The sequence below is a fragment of the Salmo trutta genome, chromosome 16, assembly GCF_901001165.1.
Source record: "Salmo trutta chromosome 16, fSalTru1.1, whole genome shotgun sequence".
In the NCBI taxonomy this organism is placed as follows: domain Eukaryota; kingdom Metazoa; phylum Chordata; class Actinopteri; order Salmoniformes; family Salmonidae; genus Salmo; species Salmo trutta.
Genome location: NC_042972.1, coordinates 10,736,222 through 10,749,703, shown reverse-complemented (window position 1 = coordinate 10,749,703; position 13,482 = coordinate 10,736,222). Strand labels below are relative to the sequence as shown.

General features: G+C 44.6%; 1 long non-coding RNA gene across 1 annotated transcript; it reads right to left on the bottom strand.

Annotated features, from left to right (window-relative positions):
- Positions 1–2,489: 2,489 nt before the first annotated feature.
- Positions 2,490–3,284, bottom strand: LOC115150073 (uncharacterized). The gene is made up of 2 exons (XR_003867044.1): positions 3,161–3,284; positions 2,490–2,823 (listed from the first exon to the last, which is right to left on the bottom strand). It is a non-coding gene; the product is annotated as an uncharacterized LOC115150073 (long non-coding RNA).
- Positions 3,285–13,482: the final 10,198 nt, after the last annotated feature.

The window sequence follows — 13,482 nt, the reverse complement described above, 5'->3', positions numbered from 1 at the left end:
CCCCACAGCATGATGCTGCCACCACCATGCTTCACCGTAAGGATGGTGCCAGGTTTTCTCCAGACGTGACGCTTGGCATTCAGGCCAAAGAGTTCAATCTTGGTTTCATTACACCAGAGAATCTTGTTTGTCATGGTCAGAGTCCTTTAGGTGCCTTATGGCAAACTCCAAGTGGGCTATCATATGGCTTTTTACTGAGGAGTGGCTTCCGTCTGGCCACTCTACCATAAAGGCCTGATTGGTGGAATGCTACAGAGATGGTTGTCCTTCTGGAAGGTTCTCCCATCTCCACAAAGGAACTCTGGAGCTGTGTCAGAGTGACCATCTGCTTCTTGGTCACCTGCCTGACCAAGGCCCTTCTCCCCCGATTGCATAATTTGGCCGGGTGGCCAGCTCTAGGAAGAGTCTTGGTGGTTCCAAACTTCTTCCATTTAAGAATGATGCAGGCCACTGTGTTCTTGGGGACATTAAATGCTGCAGAAATGTTTTGGTACCCTTTCCCAGATCTGTGCCTCGACACAATCCTGTCTCAGAGTTCTACGGACAATTCCTTCAACCTCATAGATAGCTTGTTTTTTTCTCTGACATGCACTGTCAACTGTGGGAACTTATGTAGACAGGTGTCTGCCTTTCCAAATCATGTCCAATCAATTGAATTTACCACAGGTGGACTCAAATCAAGTTGTAAAAACATCTCAAGGATGATCAATGGTAACAGGATGCACCTGAGCTGAATTTTTTGTCTCATAGCAATGGGTCTGAATAACTATGTACTGTAGATAAGGTATTTCTGTTTGTTTTTTTTGTACATTTGCAAAAATTTTCGCTTTGTCATTATTAGGTGTTGTGTGTAGATTGATGTGGAAAAAAAATATTTAATCAATTTTAGAATAAGGCTGTGAAAAAAAGTCAAGGGGTCTGAATACTTTCCGAAGGCACTGTATGCTGCCATGGTACAACGGCAATGCATTTGTTTGATAGAACAGTTCACATGACTACAATCATTTAAACTTTAAAGGTAGTTTATTCCCCATTTAACAGTTTAACTCCATTTGAATTGGCTTTTATCATACAGTATTTATATTTTTTCTCACATTGTTCTCATCTCTCTGGTTGCTACTTTTATTCGCTAATAAGCAGTGTCACATTCTGTCGTCCAGGTTGCTCAAGACATCTTATTTCACCATCTCTGACTAATGTAATTGCACCCTTTTGCTGCACCTTTTTTTTCACTGGTTTATCTTAATTATAAATGTCAGTTAATCTACTTTTCTGCCTCTTGATGAATTCATGAAGGGAGTCTTGCTGCTCGGAACCGTTGCGAAAGCGCTTACTCAACGTCCGACGTGGGAGAGGTAGGCGAACTTCCGACTTCTGACTAAATGACGAAGGGGGAAACATTGTCTGTTAGCAGGTTTTTGTTCCAACCCAACACGAAAACATCTGATTCAAATGATCCGACCGCTAATGCGATTCAATCCAGAGTAGTTAGGAACTGTTGTGTTAGTGCTGGGCTGGAATAAAATCCTGTTTACATGGCTCTCCAGGACAAGGCTCTTGGCCATCCGCCCTGTTCTTGACCTGCAGCTCTGGTCACGCATCCCCCATCCACGCACTCCTTGCATGGGCCCTCATGGCCGTGTTCTGCGGCGGCCCCAGCTGCCTCACTTCCACCCTGCCCTCCACCCCACGGCTACAGCGCCCCAGGGAGGCCATGTATCTCTGGGCATGGGCACCCAAGTGCCAGGAACGTAGCTGGGAGTCATGCTCCTGCCAGAGGAAGAGGAAGAGCTGCCGGGGGCACTTCCTCTGGCCCCAGCACATGGCGGTTCTCAGAGCCATCATGACCTCAGAGTCCTCCAGTTGGAGTGGGGCGTCGCGCACCAGTAGCTCCTGTATGGACTGCAACTGGCCATAGGCGGCGGCCACGTGGAGGGCCCCACGTCCCCAGGGGAGTCTGGCCCTTAACATTGGTCCCTACAGAGATAACAGGGTCACATTTGTTAGGCAGAAAGAAAGAAACCACACTGAAACAAGGAGGGACTGGCTTGACTTTTGCGAATTGTTTTCCATTGCACGGCCTAATTAACATAACCCAGATGTTGCCAGCGTACCGGGAAAACCCTGTATCTCCAAAAAGTTAAATCGCCAGGAATTAAAAATAATAACATACAGGGTTTTTTTTCAGACCTATTGCTATACATTAATTGAAGTTCACTAGGCATTTTAGAATTATTTATATTAGCCCTAGAGAAATATTTTCTTATTACAGCTTGTTTTTCTGAAGTCTACCAACCTTGCCAGCAGGCATGCCAGCTAAGATAGTTAGACAAGCTAGCTACTCTTACTTGATTGATAGGCTGAAATGGCTTCTTAGTAGTTGGGAGATCGGGAACCTATCTGGGCTAGCTAAAGACAACTTCATAAAATTGCTAGTGGCTAGTAGTATTACAGAGATTATTACATGTTCTTTTGTATTATTTTTTTTATATTACAAATCTTGAGGGTACACCTGCCCCTGCTATGGACTTGACGCCTCTGAGGGGGATGTCTAGATGCAATTTATGTAAAAAATATTTATCAAAATCACCCCAAGTGAGATACAAGGTTTTTCCAGTGCGCCGGTGATATCCAGATGTTTTGCCTCTGTGGTGGTGGGTACCTTGTTGGAGCAGGAGGCGGACAGCGGGCATGTGTCCACGGTGGGCACTGATGAACAGAGAAGAGACAGTGAGAGAGCCAGGAGGGAGCTCCACTCATAGAACCCATAGCACTGAGATGGGAGGAACTTGGAGGTGCTGGTTTGGACATCACACTCTTGAGCTACATTAAATAAAGAGAAAATAGTCATTTCATGTGTGAAAAGTCGATGGAAATGTTCATCCTAAAAAAGGGGAAGAGTGAAGTAAATAAGGTCTACAGGTTATAATAGCAGCTGTGAGATGCTGTTTAGATGTGCAGTAATTACAGGCTAGCCACATTAGATCAAATAAGGAGGTGGATCTTTCAGCAAGTCTGGTAAAGAAATGCAGTATTGCTATTACTATTTTTGGTGATGATGCCTCTTTTTTTACTATGATCAATAATGACCTGAGCCATAGAGAGTCTCTGTGTATGACTGCTGTAGACTATTCTAGGTTTTTCTTTCATGCCACATCACCTTGAATACATCCCCAGTAGCTGCAGCTATCACAAGCTCAGCCCGTCCATCATAAGGCCAGATCATCAGGGTGACAGTAGTTCCAGGGACGATGTCATTACAGTGAATAGTGGTGCCATCATATACAATGCATTCAGAAAGTATTCAGACCCCTTGACTTTTTCCACATTTTGTTACATTACAGCCTTATTCTAAAACGTATTAAATTATTTTTTCACTCATCAATCCACACACAGTACCCAAACTGTATTTTTTACATTTTTGCTTGTAATAAAAAATGGAAATATCACATTTACATCAGTATTCAGACCCTTTAGTCAGTAACTTGTTGAAGCACCTTTGGTAGCGATTACAGCCTCGAGTCTCCTTGGGTGTGACGCTACAAGCTTGGCACACCTGTATTTGGGGAGTTTCTCCCATTTTTTGGGTCAGAGAAGTATATCATTAAATAGTTAGTCAAACTGGAAAACACCCTCAATAATATGTTCACCATGACGGGCCTGTCACTGCTAGCCTACGTTTGAGATGTATAATGTCCCTGATTCTAACTTCATTAAAACCAATAAAAATAAATGGATACATATCTAATCAATTAATCAACAACATCTCCCCATTTCTCATTAAAATATGTCAACTGTTAAACCAGCAAATGACATCAAAAGTATTTATTTTACCATTATCCAGGTAGCATACTCTCTGGAAGTCTGTGGGAATCCCAACCACTAATTCCATGGTGTTTTTTAGCTCTCTGATTCTCATATTGTGGTGGCAGTCGGGCACAACGAACATCTCTCCCGTTTCACGCAGCCTGGCACCAAGACTGAACTTGAGTTTCTTCGACGGGTCACGGTAAATTGCACTTTTGGGTCTCTGTACCTCTTCTTTGAGGTGTTAAAATGACACTTACATTCAGTATGAAGACATTATTGCTTACAATGCCGAGTTTCACTATGAAGATGAAAAATGATCAGGCCTGCTGTACATCTTACTGTATAAATTACTGTTGAAAACAAGTCTAGGTTGGAACTGTTGCTGTTAAAATACAAGTAATCATTTTTATTCTTAACTGGAATAAAACTGATTGGGCAAAACACGATTCTGGGTTGCTCATCGAAAGCAGGAAGTGGTTTCCTGCCTGACTGAGAAAGCAGTCGATGTTCTGATCCAGTTTGGCACCACATACCTCAACTCAGAAACAGACTCAATGCTGAGCATGACCTCAGGGTTGCACAGTCAAAAACGTATCCCAGAATAGACATGATTGTTGAAAACCTCTCATTAGGACTGTGTGTGTTTTCTGGTCTACATCTGTTCAGGATAAAAATGATTTATTGTATTTTAACAGCAACAGTTCCAACCTAGACCTTTTTTTCAACTGTACTTTCTACAGTAAGATGTACAGAAGGACTGATCATTTTTCATCTGTACTGTTACTTAGGGTTGCACTATCAAAAAGCCTGTGTGTGTGTTCTGTTATTCATCTGTGTGATGTGATCAATCAATTTATTCCAGTTCAGAATGACTTTTTTATTGTATACTGCTCAAAAAAATAAAGGGAACACTTAAACAACTCATCCTAGATTTGAATGAAAGAAATAATCTTATTAAATACTTTTTTCTTTACATAGTTGAATGTGCTGACAACAAAATCACACAAAATAATCAATGGAAATCCAATTTATCAACCCATGGAGGTCTGGATTTGGAGTCACACTCAAAATTAAAGTGGAAAACCACACTACAGGCTGATCCAACTTTGATGTAACGTCCTTAAAACAAGTCAAAATGAGGCTCAGTAGTGTGTGTGGCCTCCACGTGCCTGTATCACCTCCCTACAACGCCTGGGCATGCTCCTGATGAGGTGGCGGATGGTCTCCTGAGGGATCTCCTCCCAGACCTGGACTAAAGCATCCGCCAACTCCTGGACAGTCTGTGGTGCACCTTGGCGTTGGTGGATGGAGCGAGGCATGATGTCCCAGATGTGCTCAATTGGATTCAGGTCTGGGGAACGGGCGGGCCAGTCCATAGCATCAATGCCTTCCTCTTGCAGGAACTGCTGACACACTCCAGCCACATGAGGTCTAGCATTGTCTTGCATTAGGAGGAACCCAGGGCCAACCGCACCAGCATATGGTCTCACAAGGGGTCTGAGGATCTCATCTCGGTACCTAATGGCAGTCAGGCTACGTCTGGCGAGCACATGGAGGGCTGTGCGGCCCCCCAAAGAAATGCCACCCCACACCATGACTAACCCACCACCAAACCGGTCATGCTGGAGGATGTTGCAGGCAGCAGAACGTTCTCCACGGTGTCTCCAGACTCTGTCACGTCTGTCACGTGCTCAGTGTGAACCTGCTTTCATCTGTGAAGAGCACAGGGCGCCAGTGGTGAATTTGCCAATCTTGGTGTTCTCTGGCAAATGCCAAACATCCTGCACGGTGTTGGGCTGTAAGCACAACCCCCACCTGTGGACGTCGGGCCCTCATACCACCCTCATGGAGTCTGTTTCTGACCGTTTGAGCAGACAAATGCACATTTGTGGCCTGCTGGAGGTCATTTTGCAGGGCTCTGGCAGTGCTTCTCCTGCTCCTCCTTGCACAAAGGCGGAGGTAGCGGTCCTGCTGCTGGGTTGTTGCCCTCCTACGGCCTCCTCCACGTCTCCTGATGTACTGGCCTGTCTCCTGGTAGCGCCTCCATGCTCTGGACACTACGCTGACAGACACAGCAAACCTTCTTGCCACAGCTCGCATTAATGTGCCATCCTGGATGAGCTGCACTACCTGAGCCACTTTTGTGGGTTGTAGACTCCGTCTCATGCTACCACTAGAGTGAAAGCACCGCCAGCATTCAAAAGTGACCAAAACATCAGCCAGGAAGCATAGGAACTGAGAAATGGTCTGTGGTCCCCACCTGCAGAAACACTCCTTTATTGGGGGTGTCTTGCTAATTGCCTATAATTTCCATCTGTTGTCTATTCCATTTGCACAACAGCATGTGAAATTTATTGTCAATCAGTGTTGCTTCCCAAGTGGACAGTTTGATTTCACAGAAGTGTGATTGACTTGGAGTTACATTGTGTTGTTTAAGTGTTCCCTTTATTTTTTGAGCAGTGTATTTTAACAGCAACATTTCCAACCAGGACAGATATGTAAGAGAGTTTTTAATGCGGAAAAATAAACATTAATTGCTATTTATATGGGTATTTAATTTCATTGTTATTTGTTTTGTCTATATTGCATTTGATTTAGGCATAAGGGAAATGAAATGTACCGATATTTACGTATAGCATGTTTTCATAAGCTTGGGTCCTTGGAAAACACCGAATTTCTCATTTGGATCCCAGGCTGAAAAAGTTCATGAACCCCTGTCCTTTAATAATAAGCTGTTATATCCCATTATATCTTCCACCCACTATGTTTGAGTGCAAGGCGAGTGCATATTTTTTGTTGATGATACATTGTGCATTTCATTGAGATTTAATAAAAACACTTTATATAGCATGGTTTTTATTACTGTTGATAGTCAAATTAATGAACAATAATCTGCAAAAAGTCAAATGATTCATGTGTGGGCAGCAGAAGTACACGGAAATGTCTTTCTTTCATAATGGACCACAATGGGAACAAGGCTTGACTATGTAATCCTCTGTAATTACTGTACATGTATTGGTGACTGGTGTGGCTTCTTAATGCATTTTAAATTGTCAAATTAAATAAAATGCATAATTTGTGTAAATATCCTGATTAACTTATTGTTCTTTCAGAATTCAAGTCTGCCACTAAAAGAACGACTTCCAAACAGGCTTATGCCACTGTTAGAATATGGCTGTATGTCCCACTAAAATACAAAGCATCTGGCTGTATGTCCCACTAAAATACAAAGCATCTGGCTGTATGTCCCACTAAAATACAAAGCATCTGGCTGTATGTCCCACTAAAACACAAAGCATCTGGCTGTATGATGTCTTACTAAAATACAAAGCATCTGGCTGTATGATGTCCCACTAAAATACAAAGCATCTGGCTGTATGATGTCCCACTAAAATACAATGCATCTGGCTGTATGATGTTCCACTAAAATACAAAGCATCTGGCTGTATGATGTCCAACTAAAATACAAAGCATCTGGCTGTATGATGTCCCACTAAAATTCAAAGCATCTGGCTGTATGATGTTCCACTAAAATACAAAGCATCTGGCTGTATGATGTCCCACTAAAATACAATGCATCTGGCTGTATGATGTTCCACTAAAATACAAAGCATCTGGCTGTATGATGTCCCACTAAAATACAAAGCATCTGGCTGTATGATGTCCAACTAAAATACAAAGCATCTGGCTGTATGATGACCCACTAAAATTCAAAGCATCTGGCTGTATGATGTTCCACTAAAATACAAAGCATCTGGCTGTATGATGTCCCACTAAAATACAATGCATCTGGCTGTATGATGTTCCACTAAAATACAAAGCATCTGGCTGTATGATGTCCCACTAAAATACAAAGCATCTGGCTGTATGATGTCCCACTAAAATACAAAGCATCTGGCTGTATGATGTCCCACTAAAATACAAAGCATCTGGCTGTATGATGTCCCACTAAAATACAAAGCATCTGGCTGTATGATGTCCCACTAAAATACAAAGCATCTGGCTGTATGATGTCCCACTAAAATACAAAGCATCTGGCTGTATGATGTCCCACTAAAATACAAAGCATCTGGCTGTATGTAGCACTAAAATAAAAAATAAAAGTGGTAAGGCCAAAATGAATATGTAAATATTCATACACTCATGAAGCAAAATGTATGTTTGGCATTAAAAAAGTTATCCATTTTAGATGAAACTGTAATAAATATTTTCATATGTCACCAAATAATTGAATAAAATACACGGTTTTGCAATGAAGGTCTACAGTAACTTCAACAGCACTATCTTGGGTAGCACCATGGTGTAGTCGGAGGACAGCTATCTTCAGTCCTCCTCTGGCCACATTGACTTCAATACAAAACCTTTTGAAGGCCTCACCCCTTCCATAGACAAACATGGTAATTATGACCACTTCCGGAGAACGTCCTCTAACCAATCAAAACTTTTGCATTATGAACTGACATGTTGTCCATCCAATTATAGAATTAGGATCAGAGAACGAACCTAGTGAGTTGTATTGGGATTGTGCCACAGAGCATTATGGGGGTTCTAGAATTAAAAGTGAGGGTCGATCTCTGCCTGCGATCAGTTTCATGAAGAAGAATGAAAAGGTGAGGGCGTTCAATACCAACTGGTATCAAAAGTATAACAGCTGCTTAACAACAAGTCTTTCATCAAGCCGCCTGTATCGCTTGGCCTCGCCTGCTTTTTGGAAAGTCTGAGCCTTGGGCGAAAGAGGGGTACAGTGACCTGAAGAACATCGATCATTCAGCAGGCAGCATATAAATGCCCACATCAGATTCAAGCTTCTGGGAAAAAGCTGCCTCGATCATGACGAAGGTCTGCGTATTCAAACTGTGCGACACAACGAGAAAGTTGGAAGAAACAGGGATGTTCTCAAGCGGTTTATCAACACCACTGCGTTTTTGGAGCCTGAAAGAATTAGCTTTTAGAGGACACTACGAGAGGGAACGTTCCGCCGACAAGAGAAACTACAATGAGCTTGCAGAAGCAATTGCACGTAACAATGCTTTACTTTGCTGAACATATGGATTTTTCCACTGTCTTTTCTGGGATGTCGAAATAAATTGCGAATGATTTTATAGCTTCCATCCCATCATCCATTAAAAGTTAGATTAAAGAGAGAGGTTGATGCAGGGCATGTTTTCGTGTGTGCTCAAGTAGGCTTTCACTTTCCTCCGGGATCTATTTAGCAAAGATGAAAACACATAATCACACAAGCAAAAACTCACGATCTGACATGCTGTATGGGATGAAAACTACAATTTTTCAGTCTGATCAACTGTAGGCTCCTAATAAGATCAGCTGCATACAGCCTATGTGCCCTGTCCATCTGGTCAGGGTAAACTCATTGGTAACGTTATGTATTTATAGTTCATTTGTGTGTCAGGAGAAAATGATGAATGTGATCAAATTTGGTTTATATTCAACATTGGGCTGGCTAGGCTGCCTATACGTTTTCAATCCAAAATGATTCACTGGAATGAATCAAGCAACATAATAGTGATGACATACGTGAGGTCATTTTGTTTTCATACGGCCTACAGTTGCATAGAACTGCATGATTGCAACATGCATAAAGCAAGCTCAGCCCTGTGAGTTGTATTGTCCCCCCCCAGGATGAAAGGCCAGGAGTTTTTTTCGTCTTTAGTTTTTTAAAACCATGTGACCATGTGACCGGATTAGGAAAAACTGGTCCCATCATAGCCCATATAAAACCTTTTTACAACTGATTAATCACTGTCATAGGGTCCAGAGTTTTCCTGCTTAGGTTACAGGATAAGGAAAAACTCCAGGTCCCTGGGGGTAAGAATTGCCTCCCCCCCCAATCTGGGACCTATGGTGCCACCAGTCTGCTTGCAGTTGTCAGTTATCGTCAGGTATGTGGATGATCAGGGTGTTGGTGAGGGTGTTGGTCAGGGTGATGATCAGGGTGTTGGTCAGGGTGATGGTCAGGGTGTTGGTCAGGGTGATGGTCAGGGTGTTGGTCAGGGTGATGGTCAGGTTGATGATCAGGGTGATGGTCAGGGTGTTGGTCAGGGTGATGGTCAGGGTGTTGGTCAGGGTGTTGGTCAGGGTGATGGTCAGGGTGATGGTCAGGGTGATGGTCAGGGTGATTATCAGGGTGATGGTCAGGGTGTTGGTCAGGGTGTTGGTCAGGGTGATGGTCAGGGTGATGGTCAGGGTGATGGTCAGGGTGTTGGTCAGGGTGATGGTCAGGGTGATGGTCAGGGTGTTGGTCAGGGTGATGGTCAGGGTGTTGGTCAGGGTGTTGGTCAGGCTGATGGTCAGGGTGTTGGTCAGGGTGATGGTCAGGGTGTTGGTCAGGGTGTTGGTCAGGGTGATGGTCAGGGTGATGGTCAGGGTGTTGGTCAGGCTGATGGTCAGGGTGTTGGTCAGGGTGATGGTCAGGGTGTTGGACAGGGTGATGGTCAGGGTGTTGGTCAGGGTGATGGTCAGGGTGTTGGTCAGGGTGATGGTCAGGGTGTTGGACAGGGCGTTATTCAGGAATGTTTATTGGGCTAGTTTGATGTGTGAAGTGGGCAAGATGCCAACTCTGTGTTTAACTTCACGGAGAAACTTCTCCAAACCTATGATGGCGCAGTTTTAATGGAATGTATCAGCTATTTGTATTTCCAGCTAAGTTCCCTCCTGTTCCCTGTTATTTAGAGGTGATGACCACTCCACTACCATTGTCAACTCTGTCCTGACATGAACTGAATCCACGTCTCATGTGCCCGCTCATCCACTAGCATATTGAATGTTTCCTCTCCAAGCACTGTGAATCCCCCTATCAATTTTCTTTCATTACTCTATGTAGAGTCCATCAAATACAATATCACAGTATTACACATCAATGATTTTACTCCTTGCTTGGACTTACTCATTCTTAGCTCTTTGGTCTAACTGTGTAGTGTGTTGTGTTATTGTTATTTGTCTTCCCAGACAAATCCTGTCCTGCACTGAAGTCAAGCCTCTGAACACCTCAACTCGTGCCGCATACCCTCATTCAATCACTGCTGTGATCCCTTCCAAACACTGTAAGTAGCCCTCTCATTCCATTCCCAATAATATTGTACTATAAATGTCTTTATTAAATGTTTTAGGTTAAAATAATTACTCTTTGATGATTTTTGAAACACACATTGACATCTCTATGCGTTCAGCGCCTATACCGTGGGTCTCCCATCCTCCTAAATTGTTCAAGTCACCAGCCTCCACTTGTGTACCAGTAGAGGAAGGAGGAGAAGAGAGGGAGAAGGCTGTGTACCAGTAGAGGGAGGAGAAGAGAGGGAGAAGGCTGTGTACCAGTAGAGGGAGGAGAAGAGAGGGAGAAGGCTGTGTACCAGTAGAGGGAGGAGAAGAGAGGGAGAAGGCTGTGTACCAGTAGAGGGAGGAGAAGAGAGGGAGAAGGCTGTGTACCAGTAGAGGGAGGAGAAGAGAGGGAGAAGGCTGTGTACCAGTAGAGGGAGGAGAAGAGAGGGAGAAGGCTGTGTACCAGTAGAGGGAGGAGAAGAGAGGGAGAAGGCTGTGTACCAGTAGAGGGAGGAGAAGAGAGGGAGAAGGCTGTGTACCAGTAGAGGGAGGAGAAGAGAGGGAGAAGGCTGTGTACCAGTAGAGGAGGGAGGAGAAGAGAGGGAGAAGGCTGTGTACCAGTAGAGGAGGGAGGAGAAGAGAGGGAGAAGGCTGTGTACCGGTAGAGGAGGGAGGAGAAGAGAGGGAGAAGGCTTTGTACCGGTAGAGGAGGGAGGAGAAGAGAGAGGGAGAAGGCTGTGTACCGGTAGAGGAGGGAGGAGAAGAGAGGGAGAAGGCTGTGTACCGGTAGAGGAGGGAGGAGAAGAGAGGGAGAAGGCTGTGTACCAGTAGAGGGAGGAGAAGAGAGAGGGAGAAGGCTGTGTACCGGTAGAGGAAGGAGGAGAAGAGAGGGAGAAGGCTGTGTACCAGTAGAGGAAGGAGGAGAAGAGAGAGGGAGAAGGCTGTGTACCGGTAGAGGAAGGAGGAGAAGAGAGGGAGAAGGCTGTGTACCGGTAGAGGAAGGAGGAGAAGAGAGGGAGAAGGCTGTGTACCGGTAGAGGAAGGAGGAGAAGAGAGGGAGAAGGCTGTGTACCAGTAGAGGAAGGAGGAGAAGAGAGAGGGAGAAGGCTGTGTACCAGTAGAGGAAGGAGGAGAAGAGAGAGGGAGAAGGATGTGTACCAGTAGAGGAGGGAGGAGAAGAGAGGGAGAAGGCTGTGTACCGGTAAAGGAAGGAGGAGAAGAGAGGGAGAAGGCTGTGTACCGGTAGAGGAAGGAGGAGAAGAGAGGGAGAAGGCTGTGTACCGGTAGAGGAAGGAGGAGAAGAGAGGGAGAAGGCTGTGTACCAGTAGAGGAAGGAGGAGAAGAGAGGGAGAAGGCTGTGTACCAGTAGAGGAAGGAGGAGAAGAGAGGGAGAAGGCTGTGTACCGGTAGAGGAAGGAGGAGAAGAGAGGGAGAAGGCTGTGTACCGGTAGAGGAAGGAGGAGAAGAGAGGGAGAAGGCTGTATACCGGTAGAGGACGGAGGAGAAGAGAGAGGGAGAAGGCTGTGTACCGGTAGAGGAAGGAGGAGAAGAGAGAGGGAGAAGGCTGTGTACCAGTAGAGGAGGGAGGAGAAGAGAGAGGGAGAAGGCTGTGTACCAGTAGAGGAAGGAGAAGAGAGGGAGAAGGCTGTGTACCAGTAGAGGGAGGAGAAGAGAGGGAGAAGGCTGTGTACCAGTAGAGGAGGGAGGAGAAGAGAGAGGGAGAAGGCTGTGTACCGGTAGAGGAGGGAGGAGAAGAGAGAGGGAGAAGGCTGTGTACCAGTAGAGGAAGGAGAAGAGAGGGAGAAGGCTGTGTACCAGTAGAGGGAGGAGAAGAGAGGGAGAAGGCTGTGTACCAGTAGAGGAGGGAGGAGAAGAGAGGGAGAAGGCTGTGTACCGGTAGAGGAGGGAGGAGAAGAGAGAGGGAGAAGGCTGTGTACCGGTAGAGGGAGGAGAAGAGAGGGAGAAGGCTGTGTACCAGTAGAGGAAGGAGGAGAAGAGCGTCACCTTGACGGAAAACAAAAGGGGAAAATAACATTGAGACACGGCCAGGGTTTAAGTGAGCGGTGATGTGATGTCATTATTTCGCTCATGAGGGTGCAATGGCTGGCTTCCTGCCTACAACCATGATGCAACAGGAACTAGTGGCTTTCTGTAGACTGTTGTTTATCCGCTGCCTGCCATTGTACTGTGACAGTAGTAGCCAGTTCTGTCATCGTACTGTCTGACAGTAGTAGCCAGCAGTGGTGGAAAAAGTACCCAATTGTCATACTTGAGTAAAAGTGAAGATACCTTAATAGAAAATGACTCAAGTAAAAGTCACCCAGTAAAAATACTACTTGAGAAAAAGTCAAAAAGTATTTGGTTTTAAATATACTTAAGGATCAAAAGTAAAATTATAAATAATTTCAAACAAGACGGCATAATATTTATGAATTTTTGATTTACTCATAGCCAGGGGGACACTCAGACACAATTTACAAATGAAGCATTTGTGTTTAGTGAGTCAACCAGATCAGAGGCGATAGGTATGACCAGGGTTGTTCTCTTGATAAGTGCATGAATTGGACCATTTTACATTCAAAATGTAACAAGTACTTTTGGGTGTCAGGGAAAATG